Source organism: Alligator sinensis, unplaced genomic scaffold (genome assembly GCF_000455745.1).
Source record: "Alligator sinensis unplaced genomic scaffold, ASM45574v1 scaffold939_1, whole genome shotgun sequence".
In the NCBI taxonomy this organism is placed as follows: Eukaryota; Metazoa; Chordata; order Crocodylia; family Alligatoridae; genus Alligator; species Alligator sinensis.
The window spans coordinates 2,263,759-2,277,446 of record NW_005841995.1 but is presented as its reverse complement, the minus strand read 5'-3'; the positions used below and the strand labels follow the sequence as shown (position 1 = coordinate 2,277,446).

General features: G+C 46.2%; 1 long non-coding RNA gene across 1 annotated transcript; it reads left to right on the top strand.

Moving 5' to 3' along the window:
* The first annotated feature begins 1,905 nt into the window (after nucleotides 1-1,905).
* Nucleotides 1,906-3,317, top strand: LOC102376278. The gene is made up of 3 exons (XR_323580.2): nucleotides 1,906-1,979; nucleotides 2,539-2,648; nucleotides 3,016-3,317. It is a non-coding gene; the product is annotated as an uncharacterized LOC102376278 (long non-coding RNA).
* Nucleotides 3,318-13,688: the final 10,371 nt, after the last annotated feature.

The window sequence follows — 13,688 nt, the reverse complement described above, 5'->3', positions numbered from 1 at the left end:
CTTGCTTATTTATCTGATTAGTATGTTCACCTTCAACTAAAACTTTGTACTTTGACATGAGTGAGTGTCTCACACTCTGGGCCTGCAATGAGCTTAATGAGATTGTTTTTCACAAGTTGCCAGACCCAAAATTGGTGTCACTCCCATAGCTATCACAGTGAATGGGAGTTTGTATACTCTATTATTTATATTGGCTGCTAGCAACGCATCTAGGGCTGTGCAAAATGGCACCATTCTGTTTCGCCTTGAGTTTTGATAGTTCGAGGGAACAGTGTTTCATCTCAAATTTCATTTAGAGTCAAAACAACTGTTCTGTTCCATTCCATCAAAACAGAAAGGCTGTTTTGACGCTGTTTGGAGTTTCGCTGGGGATGGGAAGTCAGACCAGCTGGGCTGACTTCCCATTTCCAGCACTACATCGCACCGTGGTGGGAGCCAGCCCAGCTGGGTTGCTTTCTGGTACCCCCGCTAGATTGTGCCAGGTGCAGGAGGCAGCCTAGCTGCTAGATCGCGCTGGGGGCGGGAGGCAGCTCAGCTGGACTGCTTCCTGGGGCCCCGCACTTGATCGCGCAATCAAGCCTCTGGTGCGATCAAGTGGATGGGGATGCTGGATCTTGCGCTGGGGATGGGAAGTCAGCCCAGTTGGACTGACTTCCTATCCCCAGCCTATGGTCGAAATGTTTTGACTAGCCTCATTTTGTTTTGAGGCTATTTCGACTGGTTTTGTTTTGTTCTGATTTTGCTGTTTTGACCTCGAAATTGGTTGAAACAGAGTCGGAATGAAATGGCCGGTGAAATTTTGCACAGCCCTAATGCCATATCCCTTTTACTGGTATATTTGTTCCTGAATAGCTAGTCATTTTGGTGTTTGTTAGCTTCACTTTTGTTTTCAATTTTAATTTTCTATATTCAAGTTTGGGTAAAATGTTAACTTGAACTCCAGTGTCTAGTTTAAGTCAAATCATTGTCCCTTGCATGTCCACTGGCAAAATCCAGCCCTTCTCATTGATTTTGCTTGAGTCTATGACATCTATAAAAAACCCCAATTCTTCCACTTTATGCTTAACTGTATGCACTTGAGGTTTTTGTGTTTGGAATTTGCAGCATTTGCTAAAAGGTTCCTCTTATTACAATTAAGACAGAGCTTTTCATATGCAACACATTTGGGGCCATGTTGCTTTCCACACTTGCTGCACATCTGCCTGTTTGCTCTCTCTCCCGTAGCATTTTCTTTGCCAATTAAAAATTCTGCCCAGTGAGACGGCTTTTCTGGCCTCATTCTTTCATGCCTAGTACATGGATGACCCTCTTTGGTGTATCCCACTCTGAAGCCTGGGCCTTCACAGTCTATTCTAGGGGCAAGTCTCCCCCATGCAGTAGCCTTTCTTGTGTCTCCAATTCCACAGAGATATCACCAATCAGAGGTTCTATAAAGTTCCCAAAAGCACAGTTCTTACTTAGTCTCTTTGGTTCAGTGACATACTGATCTATACTTTCTCCTGCTGTTTGTCTGCACATAAGAAATCTGCGTATTTCAAGGTTCTCATTCTTTTTTAGCATGCAATACTCCTCAAATTTAGACAGCATTATGTATAACTTAACTGAATATTTTAGCTTCTTTCTGCTTATTTTAGCCTGTCCTTCCCCACACAATGCAAGAGGATAGATGATTTGACTTTGTCATTTTCCTCTTATGCCTCTGTGGCTGTTAGGTACTACTCAAACCTTGGTGTAACTCGGGGGCGAGGGCGGGGAGAGCGGGTTGGGGAGTATTAAGCAGCACAGCTGTGGCTGGTTAAAACCAATAGCCTGCCTGCTGCAGTGGGGTGGGAGGCAGCTGACAGTGATGAGTACCTGGCCTGGAGTAAATTAAAAGCCCCCAGGGAACAGAGTAGGAGGAGAGAGGGAAGAAGGTGGTGCTGAGAAGGTAGCCCTGAGCTGCAGTGTCCCCTCTCTAGGTCCAAGGGAGAACCCTAGCTGTGAGTTAACTCTTTGTTGTTTGTATGGTTGTTTGTTTAAGTGATTGCTTTGCTATAGATCTTGTTTTCCTTGTGGGAACAAGTTTGCCCCAGGAAAAATAAAGAACTGAGTGACAACATGATATACTTTATCTGAATGCCATCCAGTTCTGTGCGGTCTTGCCTTGGAGGTAGAAGGGAAGGTAGAAGTTATAAAGCTTCCATTATTATCTGTCCTTTTACTTAAACTATAACTATGCAGGAAGATTACTTAGGGTGACCCTTGTCTTTCCGTGTGGCTGCATTGTTCCACTTGCTTTCTGTTTCAGTTGTTACAACTAATATTCTTTCAAGCTCTTTCCCACTTCTGACACCAGGTAGTGATCACTGGGTTCAATAACACAGGCATACATGAATGACAAGAACTAAACCACAAACTTTAACTGTGGAGCAGTAAGCAACCTCCACAGACCCTGTCTCTCTCTAACTAAATACCTTATCTGAGGAATCATCTCCCAATTCCCTGCTTCTGCAGTCTAAGTAAGGGAGTGTCTCTAAGTTATAACTTCTTTCACTACAGCATCCTCTGGGGTTATTGTCAAGCACTGGGTCAGAAGAAAGAAAGACACCTATCAGTAACTATATCAGGAGCTCCATTTCTTGCTGTACCCCTTCTCCTGACCCAGCCAGGTATGAGCAGGCCTAAGCCTATTTTGCTTGCAAGATCTAGAATGATCAGTTCATAAGTAGTTACTGTTACATACCAGTAACAGCGGTCACATACCAGTTACTGTTAGACCAGGAAGTCAGATTTTCACTGTGATGGGCATTACTGTTATTTTATCACTTTAATACTGTAATATTTCACCTGATGGAAGGAGAAATAAATAAATGCATGTCCTAGCTTGCTGTGCCAGCAGAATTAGGATTTTCAGAGGAGAGAAATTCCAAATAGCACCTGCAGAGATAGCCCAAAAGGAAAGTACACATGCATGCATATACAATGTAGGAGAGAGACATAACTCTACCTCTAAGATGTTTACTTTTCATTGTCCAGGCTTTTTAAAACAAGCTCCAGTTGATTGGTGGCCAAAAGGAAATAATGTATAATAATATGAAAGAGGCATATTCAGAAGATTACCAGGAGAATGGGATGGAGAAAATGAGTGCTTCCACAAGTTTGACACTCTCTACCCGCCTCCACATTAATTTGCTTGGATGATCAAAAGTAAGAGAAGAAAGACAATTACAGCTCTTGCCAGACCCAGAAATAAAAACTTGGCAAAATGAGTGACAACCCAAGCAAAAAGCCAACAGTTAGCCTCTGGCATTTGGGCAGGTTTTGTGAGCTTTCTTGTAACTCTTGGCTTTAAAATAAATAAATAAGCCAGTCCCATTAACAAGGAATAGAAATCTGGTGGTTGTAATAATATCCAGCCTCACCTAGAGCAGGGGTTCTATTCTATTTCCTTTCACATGGATGGCAAAGGTCAGCTATTGAGAGAGACTTGTCATTGCTGCTGCTGCTTTGAGCGTCTGTGTCACTCTATTTCTTGCTGCTACTATTTCAGCCCTGAGTTTTATTTTTAAAAGCTTCACAATCCCAAGCTATTGGGAGAGGAAATATAAAAAAGGCACCCAGGACCAAGGTTAAAAGCAAAAATAAAGAGGGGGAAAAATAGAAAGGGGGGGGGAAAGGGGGGAATCAGTCCAATTTTCTTTGGAGACATATCGCATTGTTGGGGCTGTCTGGCAGTGCTCCAATGCTTCAATTGAAAGTGAATTTCTTTTATTGAATTCCATCCAGAGATATCATAACCTCAAAAGGCTACTATTACCCAGAGGGTTTTAGATGAAACCATCTGAGCGTGACTTTTGAAATGCATGGAGTCACAATTGTCATTTGACAACATGGGACCTGTCAAGGCCCCTTTTTCAGACAGACAAGTTGTTTACATAATCTGTCCCCACCCGAGCATCTTGAGGTAAATGCCCCTCTGACACTGGAGCTTGCTTTCTCAGCAGGTGCAAATATGAAGGAAGAAAAAATTGGCCAGCCCCATAAAGTCGCCCTTTAGCTTGTCATGCAAGATTTAAACATCAGAGGGGTTGCAGGTCACTGCAATACCTCTAGATTCCTGTGGACCATGTTTCCTGCTTACAGTAATAATCCATGGTTAAAATAGCAAAGTAAAGGGCCAAATAATGGGAGGAGCATGAAGCCTGCTCAGGATAAGAAAAATATTAACTCTAGGGGGGAAAAAAAGGAGTGGGGTGGAAATAATGGTTGGGCATGGTCTTGAAAGGGGCTGAGAGTACCCTCTCCAAAGATATTAGTCAGATGGAGGGGTGTTGCTCACCTCCCAGGAGGGGCCCTACAACTTGTAGAATAAGTTTAGTGTGAACTTTGTGTTTTGATAAAAGCTGCCTGACCTGTAGGGGAAGATGGAGATTCTTCCTCAAACATGCAAGGAGGAAGCGCCTTCTTTTCCCCAGTCCACAAAAGGACAGTCATTTGTGTACGTTAATGTGTCCTAAACGTGGCAGTGCTAGGGTGGAGGAGGGACTCAGGATAAACCTTAACTGACCCATTCCTGATCAGTAGCACTGCTGCTCCTGTAGCCCTTGCACAAACAACTGTATGATAAACTCCACAGCTCAACAGCTATCAATGCCACCTCTGCTACACAGGGAGGGCAGGCTCTGCTACTGCCTCAGACCTGGGCTGGTTTTCCCATGTGGCAGAGGCAAAGAAAGTGGGGAATAGGATTCTCTGAGGTTCCTCCCATTGAGTATCTTCAGCATTCTTATGTCACTTGCTCTATTACCTCTGCCATGGAAAAAGGAGGAGATTGTTTTGAGAGAACTGCTATGGGCAAGGCCCATCTGTGAGATGTTTTTGACTCTCCATCACTCTGTGCCTGTTTTAGAGTGGGACTCAAATGCTACTACATGAAATTTCCCTTCTCACTTACACTAGTGGAACCAACTGACACTTGCTATATGCTCACTGTGTGCAGGTAGCAGTGATGGCATGAGGAGAAATCAGGCCCTCTCTCTTTTCATGCTGCTTCTTGGCACCCTATGGCTCTCTCCCACTCCCTGTCTTCATGGCCCCATGAACCGACAAGTGCTTCCCTAGCTGGTGGCTACCTCAGGAAAGTCATTGCAGTGAGTTCTGTTACTCCACAGTTAAGCTGAAGGAAGTGAGAGCAGAACTGGCCCCAACAGGAGCATCAGGAAATTCAGTAAATGCCCAACATCACTCAGGAGTTGACTATCTTGGTAATGAATGAGAATGTGCAAGGCATGTAGATACATTGCAGGAGGTGCTTAGTACCACTGATGACAGCTAAGATTAGGAAAAAGTGTCTAATACAATAATCCCCTATCTTTCACACCCACATTCCAAAGCATGTACCTCCAGGCCAAAACTCTTAATGCTTAGTCCCTCTTTCAAGGTTACCAATGAACATGCTCCTTGCTGTCCACTTCCTCCATCCCTTTCAAATCCCTGCTTTCCAGGGGGGTTCTCCAGAGCACTTGCTGCAGCCTCACGGCAGAAGGTGTGCAGGGACTTCTTTTGGATACTGCTCTGAACTTCTGCTCCCACAAGGGCCAGTCCCTCTATAAGCTTCTATTGTTCTTGCTGTCTGGCTTAGGGGTTTGTATGCTGAGTCCTCCATCAGGCGGTTATGAGTTCAAGGCTAGGTGCATATCTAGAACCTGCCCTAGACAGGGGGCATATACAATTCTCCTTCCAATGGTGGTGTAGTCACCTACCCTGGAGGTTTTCAAGAAGACGACTGGACAGTCACCTTGCTGGGGTCACTTGACCCCAGTTGTCTTCCTGCTGGGGGGGAGCTGGACCCAATGATCTGCAAGGTCCCTTCCAGCCCCCAACCTTAGCTAACAATGCAGATGGCCTCTGTGACTACACTCTGTTAGGTTAAAACTAGTGTAAGGAGGAGCCAGACATCAGGGGATTTATATGCTTTGTGCCATATTTGAATGTAAAGGGAAAGATTGCAAGGAACCCCTTTTTATTAATCTATGCCAAGGGGTAGACCTGCTCTATAGTGCAGGGTATGGCTCTCTTCCTAGTATCATATGAGCACTTATTAACTTGATTACTTCTTTGGCATCTGGGCAGAGCCCTTATCTCCCCTGCATTTTACTTGTGGAATGTTAAAGATTTTTTTGTTGCACTTCCACAGTGCATTGTGGCTGTGGTACATCTGAAGGGCTGAGTTTAAAGACTTTTTGGATAAAGGGCTGCCTGAAAATTCAGGCATCTGGACTTGATGGCCTCTCTTACAAATCAAGAACCTAAGGAAGTACACACAATAGTGATGCCAGATTCTCCAGAAGGGAAAACAAAGCATGTTGGCCAGCTAACCAAGGACCATGTGGCAAGAGTGCAGGGTTCACACTAAATGAAAGTAGAAATGCCTGCTCTGGGAGCCAAAATCCCAGAGACATTTTAGCTTCTCCAGCTCTTAAAACAGCCAGAATGCCTTCAAGAATAGCTGCTGTGCTGGAGCTCTGCCCCCTTCCCCTGTTCATCAGTCTGTGGCACTCCTAAGCATGCCCTGCATCAATGCTCATAATAAATAAAATGAACATAATCATACCAGAAAGAGACAGAACAGAAGAAATCCACTGCTATGAGACACTGCACAGCTGTAGCCAGAAAGCAACTCCTTCCAGGAAACCAATTTCCTCAGTCCACAATGAAACGTGGAGACTCTGAGGTAAAGTCAAATGAAGTAAATGCAGAACCAGAGTCTAGGGTCTATCTTTACTAAAGGCAAAGAGAAGTGAGCAAGAAATGTGAAGTAGCCCTTAATGGCATGGGTCAGGGGCCGCTTCTACAGGAGATGCTACTGCACAGTGGTTACTGTGCATTTATTTAATGCAAGTGCTAAATAAATGCACAGTATCCCAAGTTACTGCACAGTAGCACCAATAAATATCTTTTTTGTGACGCTACTGTGCAGTAGCCTTGCATCACAGTTTTTGCCATGAGGCGCTACTGCAAAGTAGTATCAGGCTACTGCTCAGTCAGTGTCTTGTCTAGACGCACCTAGGTTTACACAGACTCAGACAATTGGAGATCATAAAGTGCAAATAACTAAGGGGAACAAGTCATAAAGCATGCAGTAACAAAGGTACATGACAGACGGAGAGGGGGAGCAAAAAGCAGTTAACAGTCTGAAAGAAAGAAAAAGTAATGTGACTAATAAAAACAACTTAAAACCCCCAAACAACGAACACAAACAGAAGGGCAGTCACATTACACATGTTTGCAGCACTTGGCATCCCTGAGGATGAAGCAATGGATCAACAGTGGCAGCAGTGGATGAACTGGTTCAGAAATCTTTTGGCTATAGCCTGAAACTTGAGGTCCAAAGTGACAAGTTGTATTGTGTGTGAGAGGAGGTAAATGTCATTTATGATTCACTGCTTTCCAGCACCCCTGGCACAGATAAAGATACCATTGATAATGCCTCGAGTGTCTTGCCTTGCCAAAAAAAAAGTGTATGTGAAACATTTGTCTACAGGCTAGTGAGACAAAAAGTAGGTGAAAGAGCAATCAATCTGAATTCTTCATTACTCCCATTAGCACTTCTGTGTAATTTTTCTGTTATGGATTATGGGATAAAGATGCAAATTATTCATCAATAAACTTCTCAAGACAGCGCCTGGTGAGTCAGAGCTTACATAGGAGAGGCTGTAGGCTTGTGAATGAACAATGGAAGTAGTGGGATCACAAACCCTGGATGTGAAACACAATCCGCAACCTGTACGTATGCTGAAGCCATGCCAGCCTGTCATCCCATCAAGCCAAAATTAAACCAATGTCTGATAACTCTGCTGGACAGATAGTGGCTCAAGGAGAAGTTGATACTGACTCAGAGAAGATGAACACATTTGCATGATTTCAGAGACACATGCAAACCTCTCAGAACTAATATTTGTAACCAGAATGGGAAGAGAGAGAACTTCTCAAGGGTGCCCCTGCAGCATCATGTACCATTTGTCCATGTGCAAGTAGAATACAAAAAAAGTGATTCTGAAGAGTCAATGTGAAGAAGCTGGAATACAAAGGAGAACTGAGATTTTTACCACCTGCCAACTGAAAAGAAAGGGGTTGAAAAAGAACTCTCAGAGATGCAGGAAATGTGGATTTCCAAAAGGCAAAAGTATAAAATATATTAAAGTGCACAGAATCTTAGTGTGGAACCAAACTTCTGAACACAAATGTAGAGAAAATACAAACAGAATAGCCATAAAAAGCCACCTGTATTGCAATTGAATGAATGTATGGCCATTCATAGTTGTGCCTGTCTAGCGTGAGTATCCATTCACACTCTGCCTTGGCATGGGCACCTGGTGGTGGATGCAGGGAGGCTTTGTGCAACCTCTGACAGGGGCCCCAATCACCCCAGGGAAGGCCCCAGAACTTGCCTGCCATGACTTTGAGTGTTTCTTCAGTGGTGGGGTCTCCTGTTGGCGGTCCCTTGAGGTTGGTTGTTCCACCTGAAGGATATTTGTGGGGCTCCACCTCCCCTACACCCCTTCTATATGCCAGCCTCCTATGGGCTGCCTGATCTTGGTGTGGTCAGCCCTCCAGTCTTGAAGACTCACCCATCGCTCAGTCTCAGGTATTGGGTCTACTCCTTCTCTTCCTAATGGACCCTGGGTCTGATAGATGTTCCCCTTTCCTGCGGGTCTCTGCTGGTTGTCTGTTGCTTCTTGTGGGCGGTCCTTTGATGCACAGCCATTGCCCGGATCTCTCAATGAAGAGTTGCCAGCAAGTAAAATAAAACAACAAAATAAAACCGGAGACAACTGAGGAATGGGCACAGGTCAGAAGGAAACAAAAAGGGAGGACGCCAGGGAGAGAGAGAAAGAAAGGAAAAAAAAAAAAAGGCAGGTATGTGAAAAAAGAAATATCAAGCTGAACTGTCTTGATATACTGGCTCTGCCCTAGATCCTGTGCCCTGCTGCATCCCCTGACGCTGATCCGCTCTCTGCTGGATGAGAGCTTCTCATACCTCTCTCTCTGGGTTAATTTACTTCCCACGATCCAGTCTGTACGCTTCTGGTGTGGGGAGTGTCTGCCGTCCTCTGTGCTTTTCCCCCCTCTTCTTGGAGCGAGGTCTCTTCCCACACGCCAGTGCTGTCCATGACCGGTGTGGGGCTTTTCCGCAGCCATTGCTCCCTGGGCATTTCTCAGAGTTATCTTTTTCTTGCCAGCACTGGCTGCTCCCAGCGTGGAGAGCATCTACAGCCTCCACTGCCTATTCTGCTCTCGCTTGCTCCCAGCTGGTGCTGGCTTTTATCCTGGCCAGCCGGTGATTGTCCATGATGTCACCTGCTGGCCCCAGCTGTATATAGGCGTAGCTGATGAACTGCACAGGTCTTCCTTGTCTGCAGCGCTCGTCTGGTGTCTGGAGCCCTAAGGTAGGTAAGTTTTCTTTACTTTGGGAGTTTTTCCTCTGGGGGTGCATAGCCCCCATGCTTGTTCCCATGGGACAATAGTGTAATGAACAATAGTCAAAAATACCTTCTGAGACAAAGTTTTGGGTTTCTTTTTGTACACCACTGCAACACAAAAAGGAAGAGTGATCTTTTGAACATGACCTCAGAATTAAGATGGGAACCATGAGTGACAGTGTACAAGACTGTAACAGTGGCTGGAACAGTCCTTTATTTAAGAGAAGAATACTGGAGGCTTATGTTCATCTGCTCAGGGTACGCTTATTATAAATCATTTGGGGAGGACTATAACATTGTGTTAATTTTTAATGCCATCATACTATAATTCGCAGATTCCCAAACTCTTGAAAGCTGAGTACAGGGATATTTAAACTGTGTTGGCTTCCTACCCCCTTCACTGCAAAATATGGCCTCCATATCCCCCACACCCAATGCATTTCTGCTACTTCATTCCTTAGAAAGAATGTTGACACTGATATCAATGCGTCACAATGCTATTACTCACCACAGATTGATCAATGAGAAACTCCACTGCCATTATTAAAATTGAGGTACATACCCCTTGGAAAAAGGGCCATATAACCCTGGGGACATGCCACTGTAACAGGGAGCCCATGGTCCAGTTACTGCAAACAGTTAAAGGAAAAGAAACTTACCTGAGCTGGGGTGAGACGCTGGAGACGATGACGTCATCAGCCAATGCTGGGAACATCTGCCACACCAGGAGACTTCAAAATTAGTAACTGAAGCTGACCGGCTTTAAAAGGCTGAGGAGTGCATTAAGACAACCCCTAGATGGGGAGCAGAGAGATCTGTGGCCCTGAGATGGAGAGCGATGGGTCTGAGTTTGTGTGGAGGCACAAGAGAAGCCAGGGAGTGACATCCCCTCGGGAGGCAAATACTGAGGAGTGTCTGAGGAAACCCACAACTGGAGATCATTCTGTCTACACCTGGAACCAGGTAGACTGTTGTGGTTTTTTTTTGTGAATTTTTCCATTAAGGGCATGGCACCCTGAACTGTTGTGTTGCCTAATAACCCGCCTCGGCTTCACTCTCAGAGAGTAAGCAAACACCCAGATAAAGAGGGATTTAGAGAAATAAAAGTGTAAGAAGACTGACTTCGACTGTAAGTAAGAACACTGAGTTATCCATGTGTTATATTTTGAATTAACTCCCTTCAAGTTGTGGCAGGAAAGAAAAACACACGTGGGAAGCTCTGAGTTGAAGTTTTTCCCTTTTTTATAATCGGTTTTAGGAACACCCGCTCACTGCCACGTACCCCAGTTTGAAAACCACTGGTCTTGTACAAGACGTATTAGAGTATAAAGCAGATGCTGGAGTTCTGTTAAGAAAAACATTAAACTTGGATCTAGACTTGGGCAAGATTTATTTCCAGGAGACGCTGAATTTCAGCTGTGGTGTTAAAAGCCATGGTGAATCCCTGAACAAACTAAAATACAGAGGCAGCAAATTACATATTAACACAACTATGGCAAAATTTCAGGGCCAGATTTTTCTTTCCACTTACTTTACTTTGATATCAGCATAACTCTGTTGCTTTCAGCTGAGTTACATCCACTCACAGCAGACATAAGTGCAATCAGTCTCCTGTGGGCATGTCTACACATGCCTTTGATCTGGGCTCAGTTCACTCAGGTGTAAACTACACAGGAGTAAACGTTCCCAGGCAGGTGTCTAACATGCAGGGACTAGGGAGCAGATTTACTTCTTTCAGCACCAAACTTCCTGCAGCTCCTGCCACCACCAGGAGGAGCTCCAGCTGCAGCTGCCAGCAGCTGGCAACCCTCTTCAAAAGCCAGCCTTGCTTGCTTCTCCCTGGTCAGCCAATTCTCTGGCCAGGAGCAGTGTGGGCATCTCAGGGACAGCATGCTGCAGCTCTTTTCTTACAAACTCTGACTCCCCATGCCGTTGCTGCTCCAGCCCCTGGCCCTGGCAGTGATGACCAGCATCCCGGGATCTTGCTGGCCACCATGCTGGCCATGCTGGCTTGTTGCACTGACTGCTGCCTGGCCCATGGCTGTCTGGGTCCACCCAGCTCCCCCTGCCCCAATGCAGCAACTGCCTGCCTGGGCCGGCACCAACCACCTCGACCCCCATCAGACCCACTTTAACCAGTGCCTGAGCTGGAACCGTGCCCTGGTGGAGTATGCCTTTGGGTGCCTCACGGGCTCATCACTGCCTGCCTCAAGGTTACTGAGGACAACCTCTCCCAGGTCATCATCTCAGCCCATGTGCTGCATAAAATCTGTGAGGCCTGGAGGGAGCTCTTCCATGAGGCCTGGGTGGAAGAGGTGAAGCATGCAGAGGACACCTGGCAGTGGGATTACCACCCATGGTGGTAGTGGCAGCAGTGCTGCCCCTCATCCCTTTACCAAGCCCCTGGGTGAGCCATGCACCCACCAGCAGGGGCCAGGGCACCAGGTGCGGGTGGCCAGCCACCTTCTCCAGCACTCCCCACTCTAGCCCATCTGCACTGCTGCACCCTCAGCCCCGACTGCCCAGCACCACATGTGCTGCACGCAAATTTCACAAGAACAAGTTTTTATTTCCCTCACATCAATCAGAGCACCCCTCCCTACCCAAAAAACAGAGCCCACCTCAACATAGTCCCTCCACCACCCAACCTACCCACCAACAAAAAACCTTCTTCCCTGTGAGATCTATGTGAGATGTCCTTTGTGGGACATCGCAGGATGGGGGGCCATGGGGTGCACCCCGGCCTCTTGCTGTTCCCCCACAGGTGCAGATGCTGCAGTGAGTGCAGCAGGTGGGAGCTCACCCAGGGGCAACAGCAGCCACAGATCCCCCAGCATAGGCAGCCCCCACTTCTGGCAGCCAGTGGCCAGGTCCAGCAGGGCTGGTGTTCAGTCCTGGCGCTGCTCCAGACATCTCTGGCTCCATGTGGATCCGGGGCAAGGGCCAGACCAGGGGCTCCTGGTTGTTGGAGGCACACATAACCTCCTCCCAGGCACAGGTGGGGGCCTGCTGCAGGGTGGCAGGTGGCTGCCAGGGGCATGCAGGGCTAGGGTTGGGGGCTGGGCAGCAGGCAGCACAAATGCAGCTGCCAGGGCCAGAACGGTGTCCAGTACATGGCAATCATCATCCATGGTCTGCACTGCCCAGCCCAAAATGGCGTTCTGCTTCCGCAGCAGCTGAAGCCTTTCATGATTCTAGGGCCAGGCAATGGTTCTGGGGGGCAGGCAGCCTAACAGAGCTAGGCTGCAGCCTGCCCAGGGGGATGCAGAGCCTGGAGTCTGCCCTGCCACTAAGGGGCTGGCCTCAGGCTAGCCCCAGGGCTCTGGGCTAGGAGCCTTTCCTGAGCCAGGGCTGGGCTACATCTATGGCAGTCCCTGCATCAGGCTTTAAATGCCTGTAGGCATTTTGGGCCCCGGTGCAGAAGAAGCTCCTAATCCGGGGCCCAGGGACTAGCCTGAGGCCAGGCCCCTAGTGGCAGGGCAGACCTGGGAGCAGACTTGCTTCTGGGTTGCGTCCACATAAATATTTGTTACTGTGCAGTAACTAATCCCATGTTAATTTTCTACCTGCATTTGCAGGTAGCAAATTTACATGGGATTAAGGGTTTTTCCTGTGCATTAAGCATGTGCATGTATAGATGCGTGCACTTACTGCTCAGTAAACTATGCCACTGCACATTTAGGAGTCTCATGTATGTGTGTCCTGTATTACTGTTCTCCTCTCCTATGAATTGAAAAAATATTTTATATCTTAATTACAATTTTCATTTAATTATATAAGTTTTTAGACAGCAGAGACAGGAGCCCTAGTAAAATTTAGGAAGATTAATCCTGCTCCTAATTATGCTGCCTGTTAGTCCTGTCTATTCATAGAGAGATTTAGGTGCCTTGGAATTTTGGGTTTGACTTATAGTTTACAAGTGTGTCTTCATCTACCCTAGGAAAATGCATCACATTAGAAAATGAACTGTCACAAAATATTAAAAACAATTTTGCCCTTAGTAGCTGGGATTTTCAAAAGGAACGAGCATGAAAATCCTGTTGAAGTTTCCCTTGACATTTCCATGTAATGTGGGCAAGGACCACCACATTAAAAAAAATGTTAATTATTTGAGGTTAATCTCCCTTCTTATGACCACCGACTACACCTTTAAAAAAGACCTCACTGCTTTAAATTCTAAGTAATGGTTAAAACTGCATTAGGGATAAGTTAATGCATTATTTCATA